Source organism: Aquarana catesbeiana, linkage group LG02 (assembly GCF_042186555.1).
Source record: "Aquarana catesbeiana isolate 2022-GZ linkage group LG02, ASM4218655v1, whole genome shotgun sequence".
In the NCBI taxonomy this organism is placed as follows: domain Eukaryota; kingdom Metazoa; phylum Chordata; class Amphibia; order Anura; family Ranidae; genus Aquarana; species Aquarana catesbeiana.
The window spans coordinates 311,428,880-311,452,152 of NC_133325.1; the positions used below are offsets into that span (position 1 = coordinate 311,428,880).

Below are 23,273 nucleotides of genomic sequence, written 5' to 3' on the forward strand. Positions count from 1 at the left end.
ATTAGAGACAAAAATAATCACTCCTAGTGCTCTCTGTATAATGCTTTATTAAACTATACAGCAATATTGTACTCACATAAAATGAGTGGCATAGAGATTTATGACAGGATCATACAGCAACCAGGCATAAGTTCTAGTATACAAGCCTACAAGATCAGAGGTTGGAGTGTGCAGGTGCCATCACGCTCTATTTAGAAAGCCTTCAGGCTGCATTCACACTGACTTTCAGAAATCCCAACCTGCAAAAATTCATTTCAAGGAGGTGACAAACTAATTTCAGGAAGGTGGCGCCCCCCCCCCCCCCCCCCCCCACACACACACACACACACACACACACACACACACACACACACACACACACACACACACACACACACACCAATTTAACACAACTAGAGGATGATCAAATGAAATGGAATCAGTATACAGAGGTTTACTTCTTCTGAGAGAAATTATAGGAACACTAACCACCATGACCACTTCAGTGATTTGAAGTGGTCATGGTGATAGGAGTCAGTATGTGGAGTGTTTCTGCTTAAAACAGGTGAGGGGGGTGGGGATGCTGAGAGAAGAGGAGGGGTGGGTGAGAGAGGGGGGTGACTGACAGAGAGATGGGGGCTTAGAAAGAGAGAGAAGGGCTCAGAGAGAGGGTGGTGGAAAGAGAGCGGGATGGGACAGAGAGAGGACAGGCTGAGAGAGAGAGGGTAGTTGAGAGAGAGAGAGGGGGGCTGAGAGAGTGTGGTTGAGAGAGAAAGCGAGAGGGGGCTCAGATAGAGGGGGGCTGAGAGAGGGAGGGTGACTGGCAGAGAGATGGGGGGCTGAGAGAGAGGGGGGCTCAGAGAGACGGGCCTGGACAGAGAGAGCTGGCTGAGAGAGAGAGAAGGTGATTGAGAGAGAGGGAGGGGCTGAGAGAGAGCGAGCTGACAGAGAGGGTGGCTCAGAGAGAGAGGGAGGGGGGCTGACAGAGAAGGGGGCTGAGAGAGAGGGTGGTAGAGAGGGCTGAGAGAGAGGGACGAAAGAGAGAGAAAGGGGGTGAAAGAGAGGGGTGGGACGTATGTTCTCACAGTGGCGGGGCACTTACTGTGGAGTGCAGTGCTCAGTCAGAGAGTTGCTGTTGGTAGTGGCCAGTGCTGTGTGGCCCCAGGGGTTAGGCTGGGGCCCGGGGTTTTCTCCCCCCAGCTCAGGCATAGAAGAACCTTTCCCCTGGCACATAGTCCCAAGTCAGATAGATAAAGAAAAAGATAGACAGGGAAGCGGAGCCCAGACTGGGCTGACAGCGTGTTTGGTTTAGGCTTGGAGAGGATGGAACATGAGCGGATCTGTCCCCGGACACAGCATAGGACAGTGGGAAAGCTCCCTCCTCACCTGTGGAGGAGCTGTGCACCCCAAGCGTGTACACTGTCCTCAGCTGTGCAGAATGTTACCTCCATGGGCACATGGGTGAATGAAATCTGGGACAGCAGCCTCTCATGGGGCCCCCTACTGGCCCTGGGCCCTCAAGCAGTGCCCGTGTGTCCGAGCGGGCAGTCCGCCCCTGGATATCTGTACACTGAGTACTATTCCCTATATATAACACTGACATCTGTACACTGAGTAGCACTCCATGTACAGATGCCAGTGTTGTACATAGAAAATAGTACTCACTAAGTGCTATTCCCAATATACAACACTGATCTCTGTACATGGAATGCTAGTACCTCTGACACTGATATTTGTCATATCTGTACACCAAGTGGCACTCAGTGTACAGATATCAGTGTGCACTCAGTGTATATAGAAATCAGGGTTATTAGATCTAGGTTAGGGAATAGCACCTGGTGGAAGGGCACTGGGCAGTAACACTCTGCCGCCTGCTTGCTATACATTAAAGAAGTGTGACATACTAAACAGATGGCCTGGCGATCACACACTGACCTGTTGTGCTGCACACAGGCTGACAGCCCTGAGACCAGTCCATGCTGCAGTGCACCGTCTCTAGCTCTCTAAGTTTATCACCGGCTGTCCCCCATGGCGGGAATGTGGAGTGTGGGCGAGGCTGAGGCTGTAACCCCTCCCCCCACGGAAATCCCCAGGGACAGAGATAGCTGTGCCGTTGCCATCATGGCTGATCAGCTGGAAAACTGTATTTGGTTTTTAAGTCAGAGAATCCAAATGGATTTTCAAAACTCAAGTTTTAACTTCCAAGGGATTGCATATTGAATTTAATGTATGGTAAATTGCTTTATTATCAACGCATTAGGCCAGGTTCACACATGTGCGGCTGCAGGTACGTGCCTGGGGTCTAGTGCGTTCCTGTACACCGGTATAGGTGTGATTCCGGTCCGAATTTTAGCCTGAATTCGCACCTGAACCAGACCCAAAGACACACCTGACCCTTTTGCAATCCGGACCGCAGCCGCCCCGTACATGTGTGAACCCGCTCCATTGAGCTGGTCACGCTTGCCTGTCATGCGAATTGGATGCAGAGAAACCAGCATCCACTTCACATATGTGTGATCCCAGCCTGAGTGGGGTTTTTTTTTTGCAGTTTATTTGATTTTTGGGGGGGGGGGGGGGGGGATTAATCAAGGTGAGCGCACTAGTCCCCTATAAACATACTAAGCAGCTGAACACTTAGGCCCCCTTGCTTTTTTTTTATTTTATTGTCACATTTAAAGAATAACACAGTCTATTTTTTTATCCTTTGTAGTCTTTTTTTTTTTTGTCTTCTTTTGCTACTTGAAAGCAGCTCTGTCAGGAATACAAAGTGCCCAGTGACAGTGCCTAGTGCTCAGTACTGCCCTCATTAGTTCATACTGACATCCCTTCTTAAAGTGGACTCTGCATGGAATGGAGCACAATATCTTGTGATTTGTATAGCACCCTCTACCTTAGGTAGGTAGGTGCTAGTGTAGGTTTTTGTGTAAGCTGCCAGCGCAGGTACTTTTAAGCAGGCCTATGCTGTGAGCTAGGCCTGTTTGTTTTGATCTGGTGGCAGGGGAGTGGTTTAGTATAGCAGTAGGTGACTGACAGGTGCCTCAGCTCTTGGGCGCCTCCTCTGTTTCCAGGGAGACGGTTCTGGAAAAGGGGCAGGGCAGAGAGCTGGAGTGACATGGGGTGCATGTGGGAGCCCTGACCAATCCCCAACTAGGATTGGCAGGGGGCAGGCCTACTACATATACCCATGGTCAGCCTGCTGGGGGAGGAGTTGTTGGCTGGGTGAACTGGATGATGAAGTGTTAGACTGTCATGTCTGAGGGGACACACTTTCTGGGGGTGGAGAGGTGGTGTACCTCAGGCGGGGAGCTCGGGAGCTGCGAGGGAGCCTTACACGGTCATGGAGAGAAGTCCTGGAACAGGAGCTGGAAAGGACAGTTGGCCAGCACGTCCAGAGTAAAGTCATTCAGGAAGGATCCAGGACAGGTGTCGGTGAATGGAAAGCACAGTGGAAAGCTCTGGAAGAGACATGCCAAGGGAGCTGGATGTAGAGCCAGAGGGAGAGACTGTGGGAGTTTGTGTCAAGTCGCTGCAGCCAGGAGGGTGGGCAGGATTTGCAATCGGACTTGCTGGGATCAGTAGTCCATCTACATTTATTTGCTACCACAAACGGGTACTGCAGACCCCGGCCTACAAAGGGCTATCAAATAAAGACACTGGGACTTATTCAGAGTGAGGCCTAGTCATGTGCTGATGGTGTGACAGGAGACTAAAGTTTAGGGTCCATCTTTTGTTCTACTAAGAAGTATATGCACAGTTACTTTCACTTTTACTCTGCTGAGAAGTGTGATGCAGCTACTTTTTTATAAACCTCCCAACAGTCCCGGATTCTGCGGGACAACCCCGGATTCGGACTTATGTCCCACTCAGATTAGCTGTTTCCCGCATTGCCTCCACTGCCACTTACTCTTGTAGAGTGCAGGCAGTTTTCAAAGCTTGTGAGCAGCTCCTAGAGTGACCAATCCTTAAATAACATTTGCCGGGCCCCATCCTTCCATCAGTGGGGCACCAGGAAGCAGTAGCAAAGTGGGAACTCTTTTTTTTTTTTTTTTTTTTTTTTAATGTAGGGCTGGAGGCAGCTAGAGCCGCATTTTTCGACAGTTAGTATAAAGTTCCGGCTCCCAGCCTGTCTGTCCCTGGCAGAGTGATATGGAGGGGATGCCTGTCTCCCCTCCCTCAGTAAGTGTTGAGGGCAAAAGGCGGGGCAGCAGCTGGCAATGACTGTGAGGGACTGTGGCCGTCCATCAGAAAGGTAAGTGGAGGGCGTCTTTGACATCTGACAGGTAGGTGATCTTTCTGCTCCCCCTTCACCTACACACTTTCGCCTCTCTGCAAGGTCTCCTCTCAGTCCAGCTCATCTGCCTTTCTCCTCTCCTTCCCCACCACTGACAGCTCCAGCTCACTACTCCTCTCCCTGCAATCAGTGATTTAAGTCCCCCATCTCTGATTCCAGCTCTCTTCCCCCTCTTCCGCAGACCTCCGTTCTCTCTTCACTAAATGCCTGCACCCTTTTCCTGCCAGAAGTTCCTGGTAGACTCCTGGGCTCCTCCATTCCCCGCATACTTCTCCCATCCACAGCCCAACTCCCTCCACTTCACTGGAATCCAGCCTGCACTATCTCCCTCTTGGCTGTCTGCATCCTAGGCTTAGGATCCCTGTCTATTTAATTCATATCCCTGGATCAACCATCCTAACACTCCCCCCCCCTCTCCCCAGTGCCTGATGTAAAGGGGGACTCTTGATGTGAAGGGAAGACTGCTGATGTAATGGGGTCTCCAGATGTAAAGGGAGAATACTAATGTTAAAGGAGGAATACCAATGTTAAGTATAGGGGGCTCCTGATTTAAAGGGCCACTGCCGATGTGAAGAGAGGACTCCTGCTGTAAAAGGGGACTCTGATGTGAAAGGGTGGCTCTTAATGTAAGGGGTCTTCTGATGTAAAGGGGAACCACTGTTGTGAAAGAGGGGACTTTAATGTAAAGGGGAGATTCTGATATAAACGGTGACTAAGTATACCTTAGCCAGTGACTGTATCTAAGTGTATACATGGCAGGGTTAGGTCAGTGAGCCTTTCACTCATAGCAAAGAAATGAGGGAGTATTATGTGGGTACAAGGACTGTGGACTGTGTATAGTATATACCACTGTAATGCCCCGTACACACGGTCGGACTTTGTTCGGACATTCCGACAACAAAATCCTAGGATTTTTTCCGACGGATGTTGGCTCAAATTTGTCTTGCATACACACGGTCACACAAAGTTGTCGGAAAATCCGATCGTTTTAAACGCGGTGACGTAAAACATGTACGTCGGGACTATAAACGGGGCAGTGGCCAATAGCTTTCATCTCTTTATTCTGAGCATGCGTGGCACTTTGTCCGTCGGATTTGTGTACACACGATCGGAATTTCCGACAACGGATTTTGTTGTCGGAAAATTTTATCTCCTGCTCTCCAACTTTGTGTGTCGGAAAATCTGAAGGAAAAAACAAGCAAGAGAATGTTTATTGTCTGAGAAGTGTGTCTAATGGATGTCTGGCAGCAGGGTGAAATGTGTGGATGCTGTAACACGTAGCAACCCCACGGGGCCAGGGCTACATTTGGGATCTTTGGCTTTGCAAGGATCCTGCGAGAAAGTCGAGTGCATTAACCTCACCTGGACAAAGACACCAGTGTCCTGATTTTTTAGCTTTAACAAAGGAGTTTGAATTTTGCCCTGGTTCACACCAGTGCGATTTGACAGTTCAAAATTGCATGACGTGCCGCACCCCATTTCCGGCAATGGAACTGTTCAAATCATTCCGACTTCGAAAAAAGGTTTCTGCACTACTTTTTTGCAGTTTCATTACGACTTGCGTTGCCTTCCCTTAAATGAAGTCGCAAGCCGTAATGAAAATCAGAGATCCAAACCGTACTGATCTGCGGCATTGAAATCACGCTGAAGTAGCTCGGTTTTCAAGCCGCACTGGTGTGAACCAGGGATTAGGGGGTGGGGGTTAGTAAATAGGCAGCTTTAAAGGAAACTTGTAATGAGAGACAAATGAAGACTGTTACTGCTGATCTCTCATTCTGAAAATGGCAGTTGCCTAAAGCCTCAGGCACACGGGCAGAAAAAAATGCTGCTGCTAGGGGCGTCTGGCTTTTTTTGAATGGCTCTGAAAGCAGCTCTAAGTTATCAAATGTGCATATGCACACTGTGCCCTTTACAGGTGTATTCTAGAGCAGTGCTCAAAAATACCCCAAGCATTTTTTCTGCCAACTTCTGGCAGCATATTTGGGGAATTTTTTCATATGTCCGTGTGCATGGGGCCTAGGGCCTCGGCGAATTAGGTCAGCAGCTTGGCCTCCCTCCCCTTGTGCCAGGCTAGTGAGAAAGCGCAGCGCACATGCGGAGTGGGGACCTGGCCATGAAGCCCAAAGGCTACACTGCCGGGATCCCTTATGGTGGCGGCAGCACCCGACCAGCAGCCCAGCAAACATCGCTGGATTCCAGGACAGGTAAGTGTCTTAATGTTAAAAGTCGGCAGCTACAGTATGTATAGCTGCTGATTTTTAAAGGGGGGGGGGAGGAACCTCAGCTTTAATTATAGCCACGGTTCCATAGACTTTCTATTAGGTTGTGCGTTTTCTGAAAGCGCCCCAAAGTCCTGCATGCTGCATCTTTGGTGCACTTTCAGAAAACGCAGCAAAAACATGTGAACTAATGGAAAGTCTTTGGGACCACAGCTAAAACTGTGAGTAAGCCTAGGTTCACACTTATGCGGGTTTGAAATTGTGCGAGTATTTCAAACCTGCAATGCAGTCCGACTTCAGATTTGACAGAGATCTGTGCGGGTTCATGCATAGATGTCTACTCAGATCGCCCCAAAGTCGCCAATAGTAGTACAGGAACTACTTTTGGGAATCGGTGTGGCACCGCAAAGTTGGCGTGGCACAGATTCGGATGGCGCCATTGCCGGCAATAGCCACCAATTTGGCATGCGATTTGACATGTGTGTGGACACAGCTCACAGCAGGGGGTCCGGTGCATCCCTGTTCTCCGTTTCAGGGATGAATCAGGCCCAAATTTTTGCCTGAATTCGGACCCGAAACTGAGCCAAAGACGCACAGGACTTGTGTGCAATGTGCTCCGCGGCCACCCCGGAGATGTGTGAACCCAGCCGGTCACAATCTCCTGTCATGTGAATTGGATGCAGAGAAAATTCGCATCAGTGTGAACCCAGCCTAAGGGAGATTGTACAATCAGATTGTTTAGTGTATGGCCAGCCTGAACCTACAGTTATCCTTTCAGGCTATGTTTCCACGATTGCATCCCCAAAGTCGCGCGATTTACACTGCGACTTTGCTATGTGATTTGTGTTGCAATGTCATGCGACCGGTGAAAGCCATGTGAGAACAAGTCGCACCAAAGTAGGAACAAAGTAGTGCAAGATCCTTTTTTGGAGTCGCTGTGACTTGAGTCGCACCAATTAGAACGGGGGCCATTGAAATACATGGGTTTTGACTTGTCATGCGACTTCACATGTGTCAAGTTGCACAACAACTCGCAGTAGAGTGAGGCCCGGAACGAAACTGACTAGAAGGAGGGGTAGTGTAGGGCCGGACATGACAGTGTGTCTAATGGAGACACTGAAGGGGTTAAAAGAGTAGGTAAAGGTTTTATGGGAGAAAGGGGAGGCAAGAAAGTTAAGTTGGTAGCAAAGGGGGAGTGGTGATATTTAAGGGGGGGGAGGAGTAGAGAGGTCAGTGTGAGGAAAAAGTTTAACAGAGGAGGCAGTTTTTTACTACTGCTCCTCCATAATGGCCGCCGTAGAGGAAATTTTAGAGAAGCTGAGAAGGGCGGCAGCGCAGAAGGGACCGGAATGGTTAAAGCGACAAGTAGGGGACATTGGAGGAGAAGAACCGTGCGGATCGGCGGCGGGTGAGGTGTCCGGCCGCGCGCGGAGGTCTCGGCCTCCGGCGCGTTTTTCACCAGGGCCTTCATCCAGGCCCGTTCGGAGGATGGGAAGCCCGAGGGATGTGCGGTCGGCCCCCCCCGGTGAAGCGGAGACAAGAAACAGCGGCCCCTGGGCGGTCTACACGCCGCCGGCCGAACTCGGGGGGCGGGGCCACGGGCCGTAATGGCGCCGGTTCCCTGCCTGGGGAGCGCAGCAGAAGGGATAGTCCGTCCATGCTGCACAGAGGAACTCCAGAGGGGTCGGTGAAGAGGATCGGGGAGCCGAGCAGAGCCCTGGGAGATGGCCCCAGTCAGTCGGTGCGGAACCAGAGGGGGCGGAGCCTGACGGAGGAGCGTGTGGCCGGAGGAAGTGGCAGAAACGGGCGGGAGAAGAGTAGTAGCCTGACCACAGAGCAGGGAGGAGGAAAGAACAAGACGGTCAGAACACAGGCTGTCAGGTCAGGTCAGCGACGCCTGTCTGTCAGCAGCAGTGCTTCTGGAGGAAGGATGGCCCCACCGCTATCTCACACCACGGCCTCGGGGGCTTCACCACCCGGGAGGCTTACCAATCAAGAGAGTGGAGAGCGGGATGACCGGTCAGAAGGGGAGCTGTCGGACGAAGAGGAGCCGGAAGTGCCAGCGAGGGCGAACACCGCGACGGCTGTGGGGAGTGTGCCTGGTCAGCCTGGTAAGTCGATCTCGTCAGTATTGTTGTCTGGGGCAGTTCAGGATTTATTAGGGGGGGTTACAGTGGGTACGTTAGCACAAGGGGATCGGGGGACGCAATCGGGAGGGGACCGGCCGGAACGGCAGCTGGCGGGGATCAGTCCTGCCAGTGCGGGGTCCGGCCAACAACTGACAGAATTTTTGCAGGGCCTGCGGACCTTAATGGGAAGATTTGAAGGGGGTCACGGGCAACCTCCCCAGGTGGCCCCATGGACAGCACCGGTGATGGAGTCCGGGGGGGGGAGCAATGGGGCGGAGAAGGTCGGTGTGCCCCCGGTAATATCGCCTCCTGGACAATCTGGGGTCGGAGGTATGGTGGTTGAGGCAGAGAAAGCAGGGTCCACGGCACAGGCGGAAAGGTCCGACGTGGTCAGGTTGGCAGATGCTGCGAGGTGTGAGGTTTACGTCTGCTTCGAGGGCCCCTTGGGAGCACATCTGAAGCAGGAGGTTAGGGAGAAAATTCAAAGAGGTGAGTATGTGGAAATTTTTTCTCTGCTGCCATTGGAAAAATTTAATTTGGACAGGGTAAAACCGGATTCTTCCAAGAAGGAGGATGAAGAAAAAAGGAGGTACCGGCTGATACCACGTACGTTTGTGAACTGGCTTCAGGCGTTTGCCATTATGGCGAGCGTAATTGGCGAGAAGAGCCCCGAGCATTGCTCGGCGTTATTCTGTTACATGGACGCTATTGGAGAAGCACATAGGGTATATGGGGGTTCTGCTTGGCTGAGATATGACGAGCAGTTCAGACAGCGGATGGCGGTTCGCCCGTCCCTGCGTTGGGACCATAAGGATATTAGCTTATGGATGAGGCTTATGTCATCGGCGAAGGCCCCGTTTCAGCCGTTTCATGGGGGGGCCGGGGGTGCGAATTCCTCAGGACCCTCGGCCGGAAAAAAGTGGGGTGTGTGCTGGCAATATAACGAAGGCGCCTGTAAATTTGGGGGGACATGTAAGTTTAGACACGAATGCTCGGGGTGTGGGGGAGCCCACCCGTTGTCGAGATGTTTTAAACGGGGAAAGCGTGCCAGTGACGCTGCGCCAAAGAGGGATGACGCCGGTGAGAGTGGAAAGAATGCTTCCTTTTCTAGGTAAGTATCCAGATCAGGGAGCGGCTCGGTTTTTGGAGTTGGGTTTTACGGAGGGATTTAAGATTCCGTGCTCATTGGCGATCGTTCCCCCTATGGCACGGAATCTCAAATCAGCAGTACAGCATCCAGAGATAGTTGGGAATAAATTGCAGAAGGAAGTGGCGTTAGGACGCATGGGCGGGCCGTTTGCCTACAAACCTTGGCCGGACTTAGTGGTCTCACCTTTGGGGGTGGTGCCCAAGAAGGAACATAACAAGTTCCGATTGATACACCACTTATCTTTCCCAAAAGGAGGTTCGGTCAATGATTTCATTGACCCGGAAGAGTGTACAGTGTCTTACACTTCATTTGATGCGGCGGTTAAGTGGGTGAGGCGCTACGGCCAGGGGGCTCTTATGGCAAAAGCTGACATAGAATCGGCTTTTCGATTGTTGCCGGTACATCCGGAGAGTTTTCGACTGTTGGGATGTCACTGGCAAGAACAGTTTTACATTGACAAATGTTTGCCCATGGGTTGTTCTATCTCCTGTGCCATGTTTGAGGCATTCAGCTCCTTTTTAGAATGGGTGGTTAGGGATGTCGCTGGCCTAGACTCAGTAATACACTATTTGGACGATTTTCTGTGTATAGGCCCCCCTGCCTCCGCTGTGTGTGCGATTTTGCTTTCCACGTTGCAGCACATCGCAGGCAGGTTTGGAGTGCCTTTGGCGGCGGAAAAGACCGAAGGCCCCACGACAGAACTTAGTTTTTTAGGCATAGTTATAGATTCGCTAGCTATGGAATGCCGTTTGCCCAGGGGTAAGTTGGTGGAACTGCAGAAGGAAATTCGAGATATCCACGGGTTGAAGAAGGTGCAATTAAGAGCTCTTCAGTCGTTGTTGGGTAAGTTGAATTTCGCTTGCAGAATTATCCCAATGGGGAGGGTTTTTTGCCGACGGTTGTCGGCGGCTACAGCAGGAGTAAAACGGCCAACTCATTTCATTCGGTTGACGAGGGAACATAGGGACGATTTGAAAGTTTGGTATAATTTTTTAACTTCATACAACGGGAGGGCGGTGTGGATGTCTGGACCGGTGAGCAATTTCGATGTGGAATTGGTTACCGACGCAGCGGGCTCCACAGGTTTTGGGGCTTATTTTCAGGGGAGATGGAGTGCGGAGCCCTGGCCACAGTCGTGGGAGAGGGCTGGGTTCCTCGGCAATCTGGTTCTGCTGGAATTGTTTCCAGTGGTGTTAGCATTGGAGTTATGGGGTGAGGCATGCAGAAATTTGAAGCTGAGGATCAACTGCGACAACATGGGTGTAGTGCAGGTGGTTAACCGCATGTCAGCGTCTTCGCAGCCGGTTATTCGGCTGTTGCGACAGCTGGTGTTTAGGTGTTTGAGTCTGAATATTTTTATTTATGCGGTTCACATTCCAGGGGTGGATAATGCGCTGGCTGACTCCTTGTCTCGTTTTCAGTGGGACAAGTTCAGGGAGCTGGCGCCAGAGGCAGACAAGGAAGGAGTTCCTTGCCCGGTTTGGATGTGGGAGTTGCCTTTGGAGTCGCCTCGGGATGGATCAGGCAGTCAGTAAGTGATTCCACTTGGACGGCCTACAGCAAGGTATGGAAGGAGTGGTCGATGCTGGTGCAGGAGGCTGGTGTGGGGATGTGGGCGTCAGAAGGCAGGTTACTGGTGTTGTATTTAGTAGCCAGGAATATGGAAAGGGGGTGTGCAGCGTCTTCGATTGACCGAAAATTGGCAGGATTGTCATTTTTGTTTAAATTAATGGGGGGTGATGATTGGTCCAAGGATTTTTGGGTTCGGCAGGCTTTAAAAGGCTATAGGAAGCAATATAAAAAACGGGATGCGAGACGGCCTGTCACTTTTTCGAACCTGGTTTCCATATGTGACATGTTGAGGTTTATTTGTTTGTCGCATTATGAAATCAGATTGTTCACGGCAGCGTTTTCACTGGCTTTTTATGGGGCTTTTCGTGTAGGGGAATTAGTTAGCCCGTCAAAACAGGTTGGGGGCGGGTTGTTGGATCAAGATGTACGATTGAAGGCGGATAGGGTATGCCTACGTTTGCGGAGGTCCAAAACTGACCAGCAAGGTAGAGGGGTGGATGTGTCCCTGTTTGAGTTGCCAGGGTCCAGGGTATGCCCAGTTGAGGCTGTAAGGGCATTTAGGTCAATCAGGTGTAAGGGGGCGGGGCCGTTCCTAAGGCATGAAGATGGGTCTTATCTGTCTCGTTTTCAATTTATAACGATTTTTCGAAAATGTTTAACAAGGGCTGGTTTAGTGGGGTCGGACTATGCTTCACACTCCTTCCGCATAGGGGCAGCTACAGAAGCCGCCAGATGCGGGTTGGACGAGGCGGCGGTGCGCAGACTCGGGAGGTGGGAGTCTAGGAGATTTCGGTCTTATGTAAGACCTAATTTGGTGATGGAATAAATTAATACATATATTAGCATACTGTTGTTCAAGGGGTTGGTGTTATTTTGTGTAGTTGGTTAGTGGGTCAGGTTCAGAATCAGTGGGTGCCGCTATCTTGTGTCTTGTTTGCATTACAGATGGAAATCCTGTGCGCCTTGTCTGGATCGTAGGTCACTCCTATGTTTGCTGGGGGCCAGGAGAGGTGACGTGCGTCCGGACGGCAGACAGCTGGGGATTTCCAGAAAGGAGGCGTATATACACTGGTTGGGTAGACCAGGAATGTTATGGGGTAGAGTATTGGGAGAGGTGGTGAGGTATGTGAGGTTGGATAGGCCCCCTGACGTTTTAGTGATTCACGCGGGAGGGAATGACTTAGGTGTCCGGTCGGTCAGGGATCTGATGGCGGACATCAAAGCAGACTTTATGCAGTTGCGGAAAAAATTTCCAGCTACCCTTTTAGTTTGGTCTGACATAGTGGCCAGAACAAATTGGCGTTGGGCTAGATCAGTGGCGAGCATCAATAAAACGCGCATCAGGATTAATAAAGTGGTTGGGCGTTTCGTAAGACAGCAGGGTGGGATTGTGATTCGTCATCGAGAACTGGAGACGAATGTGGGTTTATACCTTAGGAGGGATGGGGTTCATCTCTCCGACGTGGGGATTGATTTATGGTCCCTGGGTTTACAGGAAGGGATACAGCAGGCTCTGAGGGTGTGGAGGTGCCCTCAAACGTAAGGTGGTCACGCTTTCGGGCTGTGGCGGTAGTTTTCTGCTGGTGGTCTTTGACGGGGGCGGTAAAACGGATGGATTGAAAGGGGTGGGGGGCTCAACATTAGCATGTTCCCCTCCGGTGTATTCCTGAACGGTGGAGGGAATACTGGTTTTGGTGGAGCTGCGGGAAAACGGTTGTCTCCGAGCGGCTACAGCTGGAGGCCTATTAGTTGGAAAAGTCCCGCAGTGCGTTGTTTATCCATGGTTATACATAGTTATATATATAGTTATATATATATATATGTTTTGGAAAGGGGGGTCACCGTCAGAGACCATCAGACTGGGGTTAACCGTTTACGTTATTAATATGTTATTGTTTTTGTTATTGGTTATTTATTGGTTATTTATTGGAGTGATTTATTTTGGAGTTGTTGTTTTATAATAAAAGGGCTGTTGTGGCCATATTACTCCAAAATAAAATGTGTGGTCTCATCATTTTAAGGTGGGGTTTTGGTTAAGAGGTGGAGTATAAAAGGGGAATTATGGTAATGTAAGGAAGGTAACATTTGGACTACACTAGTCATGGAAACAGAGCCTAAAACCAAATCAAATCGTCAGGTGTTTTACTTCTTATGCCTCCTAGCTACAAAAAAAGCTAGAAAAAACCCCCAGAAGATTTAATTGTTTTTTTTTCCTCCAAGTAGCAAAGAGATTTCTATGCCTGCATAGCCTTAAAGGGGTTGTAAAGGTAAAAATTTTTTCACCTTAATGCATTCTATGCATTAAGGTGAAAAAACTTTTGACAGTACCGCCGCCCCCAGCCCCCCCCGTTTTACTTACCTGACCCCTCGAATCTTCGCTCCTCGTCCTCGTCAGCTTCATTGCAGCTCAGCCTGGTCGCTGATTGGCTGCAGTGGATGGATTGAAAGCAGCGCAGCCATTGGCTCGCGCTGCTGTCAATCACATCCGATGACGCGGCGCGCCGGGGGGCGGGGCCGAGTGATACAGCGAGCGGCTATAGCCGCCGGCTGTATCACGGGAGCGCGCCCGCAAGCACTCACCACCGTGCGAGGGAGCTCGCATGAAGGTGGTAAATGCTTGCGGGGAGGAGCTGAAACAGCCGCCGAGGGACCCCAGAAGACCAGGTTCGGGGCCACTCTGTGCAGAACGAGCTGCACAGTGAAGGTAAGTATAACATGTTTGTTATTTTAAAAAAAAAAAAAAAAACATCTTTACAACCCCTTTAAGCTGAAAGGGTTTTTGTACTACAAAATGCTGCATGTCGGAGAGTAGCAAAGCTCAATGAGCAATATTCATTGTGATTGGCAATTAAAAACATCCATATATAAGAAAGTAGAAGAAGATCGTGTGGCCCTTCAAAGGGCAGAGATCTGCCTTCTAAATACAAGAGACTTCTTTCAAGAAATTGGACTAAAGCTGGCCATAGATGGGTCGACTTTCAAAAGAAATTTCTTGGGAAAAGAATGTTCTAAGAGAGTTTGTTAGTCTTTCCAATCATTAGTGGGACAAACCAACATTAATTTTCAACCACAAGAAAATTCGAAGGAGCGTGTTGGAAAATTTGTATTGAATTAATTAATTTCTAACATTGTATGTGGTTTTCTCTCAGTAAAGTTCATTCATTCCAAAATCAAAAGTTAAGGTGTCCTTTTATGAAAGTGCGGTAAAATACCGCTTTTCAGTTCTCAGGCATTCTCAGAGGAGATCGCTCTCCTCTGAGTGTCTGTTTATGAAAGTGTGTAGATCGCTTCTCATGTTGAGTTGAGGAGCGATCTACAAACGCCGGGAACTCCTGGAATGGCTCCTCTCACTGTAATCTTGCGTGATATAGCGGGATTACAGTATGAGGAACCATAAAATACAAAAGTTTAACACAAATCAGCACACATTATTCCCCAACATATTAATAAAATAATAAAGATAAATTCCCCCTACACAATATACATTAACCTAATTATAAAAAAAACATTGTTTTTATCAATATTTAAAGATCATACATGTTCCTATTTAAATGTGAATGGTGTATAGTAAATGAATGTAATGCACATATGTAATGCAGCTATACACTATTCATATAAATGCAAAATACATTTATAATCATTAAAAAAATAATTTTAATAAAGTATACAAGTATAAATATTTATTAATAAATTAAAATAAAATATATTTCATTATAGATAAACATAAAAATTGATAAACTGGTGCAATGCGAAAACACTGCGAATCCACTGCGGGTTCCCGCATCGCACTGACTCGCATGTCAGTTCACACTGCCATATGCGAATCGCTGGGGAGTGTCAATACATTGTTAAGGACACCCCCAGATCAGCTTGCATATCGCACTGCGAACTGACAGTTCGGACATGAATCGGATCGCATATGTGTGAACACACATGCGATCCGATTCTGGTCCGAACAGAAAAAAGGGTCCTGTGCGTGTTTGCACCGAATGCGGTGCGATATCAGCCATACTATCTGTACAGCTGATATCGCACCGCACAGACATCGCATGTAATGTGAATGGCAGTGTGCTGCAAATAACATGCGATGCCTGTGCGATGTCCGGCATCGCACAAGTGTGAACTGGGCCTAAAAGTTAACACCCCCAAATCAGTTCGCATATCGCAGTGCGATCTGCAAACTCGGACAGTAATCGAATCGCATGGGTGTGAACACCCATGCAATCCGATTCTGCTGTGGACCAAAAAAAGGGTCCTGTAAGAGTTTGGTCCGAGGGCAATGCAAATTTAGCAATACTATCTGTATGGCTGAAATCGCATCGCACAGAGATCGGATGTGATTTTGCACTGCGGTGCGAATCACATCCGATCTCGGACACCGCAGCAGTGGGAACTGGCCCTAAATCATATTGCATTTGCACCAAAATGGTACAGGACCCTTTATTTGGTCCGCACTGGAATCGGATCGCATGGGTGTGAACACCCATGCGATCCGATTCCTGCACCATTACATAGTTCACACTGCGATCTGTGAAATGATCTGGGGGTGTCATTAACTTTACATTGACACCCGCAGTGGTGCGCAGATGTCAATGTAGGTGCGATGTGAAAACCCACACAGGAATCACGCTGGTTCACGCATCGCACAAGTGTGAACCCAGCCAGAGACGTGAACATCTAAAAAAATATATATATATATATCTATCTATATATATATATTATGTGTATATATATATATAATATACTATAAATTCCTATCCTGCTGGTTTTGGGGTGTGTAATGGTGGGGAAGGTGTGCTCTGACTGTTTGGTGAAAGAAAGAAGTCAAAAGACTTCTTTCTTTCTCCAGAATATCAGCCAGTTTCAGGCTTCTCACTCTGATTCTCCACTTCTGAAATGGTGAATCAGAAAGTGAGAATTCTGCCACAGATCGCCAGTGAGGTGCGGAGATCGCACCTTCATAAACTGGCCGTTCCTGTGAAGTCAGTTACAAATTCTCACTGTGCTGAGATAATCAGCGGAGAACATGTTCTCCGCTGATTATCTCAGTTTCATAAACTGGTAAAGAGCTGAGATCAGCGGTGAGACTCGGGATCGCCGCTGATCTCAGTTTCATAAAAGGACACCTAAAAGCAAACTAAAACTTTCAAACGGCAAAGGAGTATTCTGGGAATTTTCATACCAATTCATACAAATTCTCCAAAGACTTTCCTGAAGAATTTTCATTTAAAACTCTACTCATCTATGACCAGCTTAAATCTGTGCAGTTCATACAATCAGGCTCGGTTCACACCTATGCGTTTTTTGGTGCTTTTTGCAGAAACACACTACAGTTCATTTAACATGGTTTCCTACGGGACACGTTCACATCTATGCTTTTTTTTTTTTTTTTGTCGCATTTTGCATTTTTTAATCTACTCAACAACAAATTGTCCAAAAATAAAAGCATAAAAAATGCAAAACGCAAATCGTGGTAAAATTATGGCAAGAGTAGATTCATCCTTTCACTGTACATGCTGAACCCCAGCTGTGTCTGAGGGATTGCACGGTTTGTTTCTTTTTCTCTGTATCTCCCTGTACTTTTATCCAAAAAAATTAAATAAAAATCCTTTTAAATAACAGCAGTGCTGCTGTATACTTATCACCAGTTATGTAAACCATTTACGGTAGTTTCCAATCTTTGTATATAACATTGAGATATGTTAGTATATAGTTACTGCTGAAAAGCTCCATTTTTGTTTTTTCATTATTTTCCCCAAGAATTACTCTGCAACTGACAGAATAACTGTGATCCTAACATATCTGTAAAATCTAGAATACATACAGACTAACATTTGTGTCCATTTATCACATGCACTTACCTCTTCTAGATAACTTGTACAGCCTTCCTTTCTGCAATAAAAAGGATTGGCACACATCCTTCCTATTTATAGAGATGGTGTGTCCTGCCCACTTAGAACCTGAAAGTGAAAATAAAAAGCTGCAGATCGTTTTCCTGGAAACATGAAAAATTACAATATTCTACGTCCAGGAGGGTCAGTGCTTCACACACATTCTTGTTTAGAGGAAACGTCCTCCTATTTCAAAGGTCATGGTTGCCTGGATAAGTAGATGTGTGTGCTTTGTGATTCAGCTTCAGGGCCAGTTCACACTAGTGCGATTCCAGACATTGCATGTGATTCACACCGCATAGATCACATGCAATGTCTGTGCGATGCAAATTCAGCCATACAAACGGTATGGCTGAATTTGCATCGCATTCGGACCAAACTCGTACAGGACCCTTTTTTGTCCGCACTGGAATTTAGATTGCATGGGTGTTCATAGTAAAATACTTAGAGGGTTCTTTACCGTAAGAGCGGCAAGGATGTGGAATTCCCCTCCACAGGCGGTGGTCTCAGTGGGGAGCATCGATAGTTTTTTTTAACCACTTGCTTACAGGGCACTTAAACCCCCCTCCTATCCAGACCAATTTTCTTTGAATGACAATTGCGCGGTCATACAACACTGTACCCAAATGAAATTTTTATCATTTTTTCACCACAAATAGAGCTTTTTTTTGGTGGTATTTGATCACCTCTGCGGTTTTTATATTTTGTTATAAAAAATTTAAAACGGGTAATTTTTCTCCTTCATTGATGTACGCTGATGAGGTGGCAGTGATGGGCACTGATGGGTGGCAGTGATGGGCACTGATGGGTGGCAGTGATGGGAGCACTGGCAGGTGACACTGATTGGCACTACAGGTGGGCATTGGTAGGTGGCACTTGTTGGCATTGATAGGTGGCACTTGTTGGCATTGATAGGTGGCACTTGTGGGCAATGTTAGGTGGCACTGTGGGCACTGTTAGGTGGCACTGTGGGCACTGTTAGGTGGCACTTTTAGGTGGCACTGATGAGGCAGATGTTGTGCTTCCACTTCGGGACCGATGTACCTGACACCTGACCCGGTGATCGTCTTTTTTCTCTACTCGCGCTGTCGGTGCGAGTAAAAAAAAAAAACGATTAACGATCTTTTGTTTACATCATGTGATCAGCTGTCATTGGCTGACAGCTGATCACATGGTAAGGGGCCGGGACTGGCCCGTTACTCGGATCGGTGATCAGCCGAGTCTCAGTAACTCGGTGATCACAGCGCGCCCTGCAGGGCGCGCGCAGGGAGCGTGCACAGGGGAGGCCGTCATATGACGGCCTCCCGGGAATGCAGGTCCGCGCTGTGGCCGTGATTCGGCCATAGCGCGGATGTCTAGTGGTTAAACTATTAGATAAGCACCTGAACGACTGCAACATACAGGGATATACAAGGTAATACTGACATATAATCACACACATAGGTTGGACTTGATGGACTTGTGTTTTTTTTCAACCTCACCTACTATTTAACTATGTAACACACATATACCAATTACACAGGTTGGACTGAATGGACTAGTGTCTTTATTTAACCTTACCAACTATGAAACTCATGTTTGTATTCTTAAAATACCTAGAAGAAACAAAAACAATGCAACCAGCATTCCAAGGTGTAAAATATCTGTTTAGAATCACCGGTTATTATATCACTCCATTTTACTTCTAATTATCCCCTTTGCTGTGGGGGGGGGGGTAATTTCACCCCATCATTTATTATATTTTCATACACAAAAATTCGAAAGCCTCCCTCTCCTTCTGTTTTTACCCTCTCCCCTCCCCCTTTCTTACGACCCAAGCAATACCGAATGTGAAACTAGAGACTTCCTCTACTGAAGACAGAGGGTCAGTTCCTCTTGCGACAACACTGGGGAGGTGGGGGAACACTCAGCTTGCTGACACTCATATATAAACGGCTTTGGATTTACAGATGATTGGACTACAAAGTGTATCAACATGTGTATTGTAATGCCCCCATTTATGTAGTTACTGCGGGGCTGCGGCCCCAAATATCCAGCACACTAGGATGACTAAACATTCTTGCAGCAAGAGACTCACTCAGCCAGAGCAAGAGACACATAGGACATCCTCTGTGACTCATCCATGCCTAACGCAGTGAATAAACGCCCCCACATCGTATGCAACCCTTATTTTTTTCTTTTCTTTTTTATATTGAACGTTCCAGCTCATAATACCCCAAGTACTGCACCTTCAGCCAATGTTGACAGCTGGACGCTAACTCATATAACGGTTGCTGGTTTAAGTAGAACACCTCCAGTCAGTTTCGAAGGCTGGAAGAAAATACGAACAATGGTTCATGGGTACAGTATGCTTTCGCTAAGTTGGGGAGGTGAAAAGCTAGGTGGGAAGGAAAATGCCAGATCAGTAGATCAAAGCATTGGGAAATGTTGCACCGTTGTGCGCAAGTTATTGTGTTGGGAAAAGAACCTGAAATTATGTGGTTATTGTGTGAATTCTAGAGATGTTCTTAAAGTGATTAGGCAATGTGTTTTGTTGAGGTGCGCTACCCTGCCGGTATAAGTGTCCCCTGTAAGTCATGACCAACGGAACAGATATTAAATTTATGACTTGGAATGTGCGAGGTATGTGGGATAAAATTAAACTTACAGCTATACTAACATTTATTAAAAGACAAAAGGCAAACATTGTAGCACTGGTGGAGACACATGTCACTGGCCATCTGCAGGCAGCGCTGCGGCGCCCCTGGGTGGGATGGGCATATCACAGCACACATACGAACTTCTCCAGGGGGGTCACGGTGCTAGTGGCTAAATCCACCCTATTTGAATTGATTGCTCTGGAGACTGACCGGCAGGGTAGATATATCTTTATACATGCACTTGTTGGAGGAACCATCTTGCTAATCATAGCTAGCTACATACCCCCCCATATAAATCTGATATTGTAACAGAGGGCCTAGCGTTTATAGCACAACATCTGACAATACCAGCAATATGGATGGGATATTTTAACACAACAATGTGCCCATATCTAGACCGACCGACACAAATAGGGGTCCCACTAGGCGCACCCACGCAGACCAGACTATCTCGCACCATGACAGGGTTTGCCCTGGTGGATGTGTGGAGGCACAGTAACCCAACAACCAGAGCATATACGTGCCATTCCACAAGCCATAATACCATGTCTAGAATAGACTTTGTACTGGTGTCCCAGATTCTACTACCTAAAGTCACGGGGTCAGGGATTGCACCAAGGTTATTATCAGACCATTCCCCATATTGGGTGACAGTATCTCTGGGGAATGCCCCCCCTATATGCATATGGAGATTAAACCCCCACTGGCTGTCGGCCCTTACAGACCATGAATCCATTGAAAGAGAGATTAAATATTTCCTGGATAGACCTAGAATCCCACCCTACCTCAACGCATTCTGGGATGACTTTAAGGAACAGGCCCGTTGGATTCTTAATACCAGAATAAATAGACAAAAACAGACATCCAATCTATCATTACAATTAACAACTGACAAGCTACAAGAACTGGAAACAATTTATAACTCCAATCCCACTCCCGAAAACCTAGGCAGGGTAAAATTACAATCCCGCATGGTAACACAGTTATGCACTGAAAAGGCCAAGCAAAGTATATTTTTCTGTAGGCAGAGAGTATATGAACAGGGGGAGAGGGCAGGCAGGTTATTGACCTATCTAGCTCATATGGACGACAGGCCCCTGGTAGTAGTTTCCCTAATAGACACTGAGGGAAATAGTATTACAGACCCCTTCCAGGTAGCATCCCAGTTTTTACAATTCAATAAAAACCTATATAAATCCCGTACAACGCACACACAAACGGAACTTCAGGCGTACTTAAACACTATCCAATTCCCTAGATTAAAACCAGAACAAGTGAAATTACTAGATGCACCCATAACTACACAGGATATTTCCGATGCGATTGCCCAACTGGCCAAGTCTAAAGCTCCTGGACTAGATGGTCTACCCCTGGAGTTCTATGCAACATATTCGGAAACGCTCATACCTAAACTCAAGGATCTTTATCAATCCATATTTGACACAAATTCGCTCCCTTTATCCATGCAAGAGGCCCAGATAATTGTACTCCCTAAGCCGGGCAAGGATCCCCATGCCCTGAGTCATATAGGCCTATATCACTCCTACAGGTGAATATAAAGATACTAGCTAAAATACTGGCCAATAGATTGAACACAGCTATACTCACCTTAATACATCCTGATCAAACAGGATTTATGCCAGGGAAAAACACTGCCATGAACATTAGGAGATTATATATGAACATACAGGCTCAGCATGACAATTCCGGAACCAGGGTGGTGGTAGCACTTGACACTGCCAAAGCCTTTGATTCCGTAGAATGGCTGTATCTGTGGGAGTGTTTACATAATTATGGCTTTGGTCCACAGTTCATGCAGTGGATTAAGCTTCTTTACCAGACACCTAAAGCAAGGGTGTTTGTTAATGGCTGGCTTTCGGAGCAATTCCCTCTGGAGAGGGGAACAAGACATGGATGCCCCCTATCCCCCCTACTATATGCCCTGGCAATTGCCATTAGAGCAGACTCTAATATAAAGGGACTGAGAAAAGGTCATACAGTAGATAAAATAGGTCTATATGCTGATGACACAATTCTGTAATTCTGTATCTGGCAGACCAAGGACCCTCACTGCAGGCTGCACTCGAAATTATTGAAAAAATGGGTAGCTACTCGGGATTGCGTATTAACTGGGACAAATCTCAAATTCTCCCACTGGACATTCCCCCCCCCCCCCCCCTAAAACAATCCCAACTCTTCCATTACCCAGAGTATCTAAAATTAAGTACCTAGGGATAGAGGTCACTAGGACTTTGACAGACTACACACACCTAAATGTTACACCCCTATTTGACCTAATAAAGTCCAAAACCCAGACATGGTCCAGGCTGCCACTGGGGGTGATGGGACGCATAAATATAATAAAAATGATTTTGCTACCCAAAATACTATATATGACTTGCATGCCCCTCTTTATATTCCCTTAAAAGTCTTTAAACAAATGGAAGCCATATTAAACTCATTTGTATGGGGTAATGGCAGACACAAACTGGCTTGGCATGTTTTAAAGAACGCCACAGATAGGGGAGGAGTGTCCCTTCCCGATCTACAAGATTATTACTTAGCAGCTCAACTCTCCCATATGTACCACTTTAATAAAGAGGAAATGCAACGTTATAGATCTCTAGTATGCAACAAACCGGGACACCCAGCATTTACCCCGATACAAGCTATTCTTAGAGGGAAACAAATTACTAAAAAACTCCCAAGGTATAATATGGGAATGTTGCTCCATCATCAAAGAATATGGGAAATCACGTTGAAAAAGCAAAACATTGGGAAAATTCATGCCCACACCCCACTATGGTTTAACAAACACCTTCCAGAGTTAGAATACCTGTCAGACTCAACAGTATGGGCTACATATGGCATAATATACATTCATCATGTGCTATCTGACTCCAGACTTAAGCAGTTTCAGGTGCTTAAGGAAGAGTATACCCTCCCTAACCAGATGGCTTTTAAGTACTTGCAACTTCGCCACGCACTAAAAACACAAATACCAAATATGGAGGTGGTGTCGGATTCTCCCCCAGTCCTGGATATAATACTGGGGGAGGAACCCTCTAAACTTATCTCAACACTGTACCTACAGATTAGAAACAGTAGATCAAATGCTACTGCACAGAAGGCCAAAATGGAATGGGGAAAAGACATAGGCCCCATAGGGGAAGAAGACTGGGATGAAATAATGGAAGGGACCAGATTGACATCCCCTAAGCTATCAGACAGACTGACACAAATATACATTATACATAAAGCATACTTGACTCCCCTTAAAAAGGCAAAATTTCTCCATACATACGACCCGTCATGCCATTTGTGTCACGCAGCACCAGGTACGTTCTTCCATCCCATATGGAGCTGCCCAAACATACAGACATATTGGACGCAGATTGTCCGA

The 23,273-nt window shown here is 47.4% G+C and overlaps 1 protein-coding gene across 1 annotated transcript in view; it reads right to left on the bottom strand.

Annotated features, from left to right (window-relative positions):
• LOC141127853 (lysozyme g-like) overlaps positions 1-17,316 on the bottom strand; it is a 65,486-nt gene extending 48,170 nt beyond the window's left edge. The window contains exon 1 of the mRNA XM_073614694.1: positions 17,202-17,316. The gene's annotated coding sequence lies outside the window, so the exon portion shown is untranslated. The remainder of the gene's footprint in view (positions 1-17,201) is intronic.
• Positions 17,317-23,273: the final 5,957 nt, after the last annotated feature.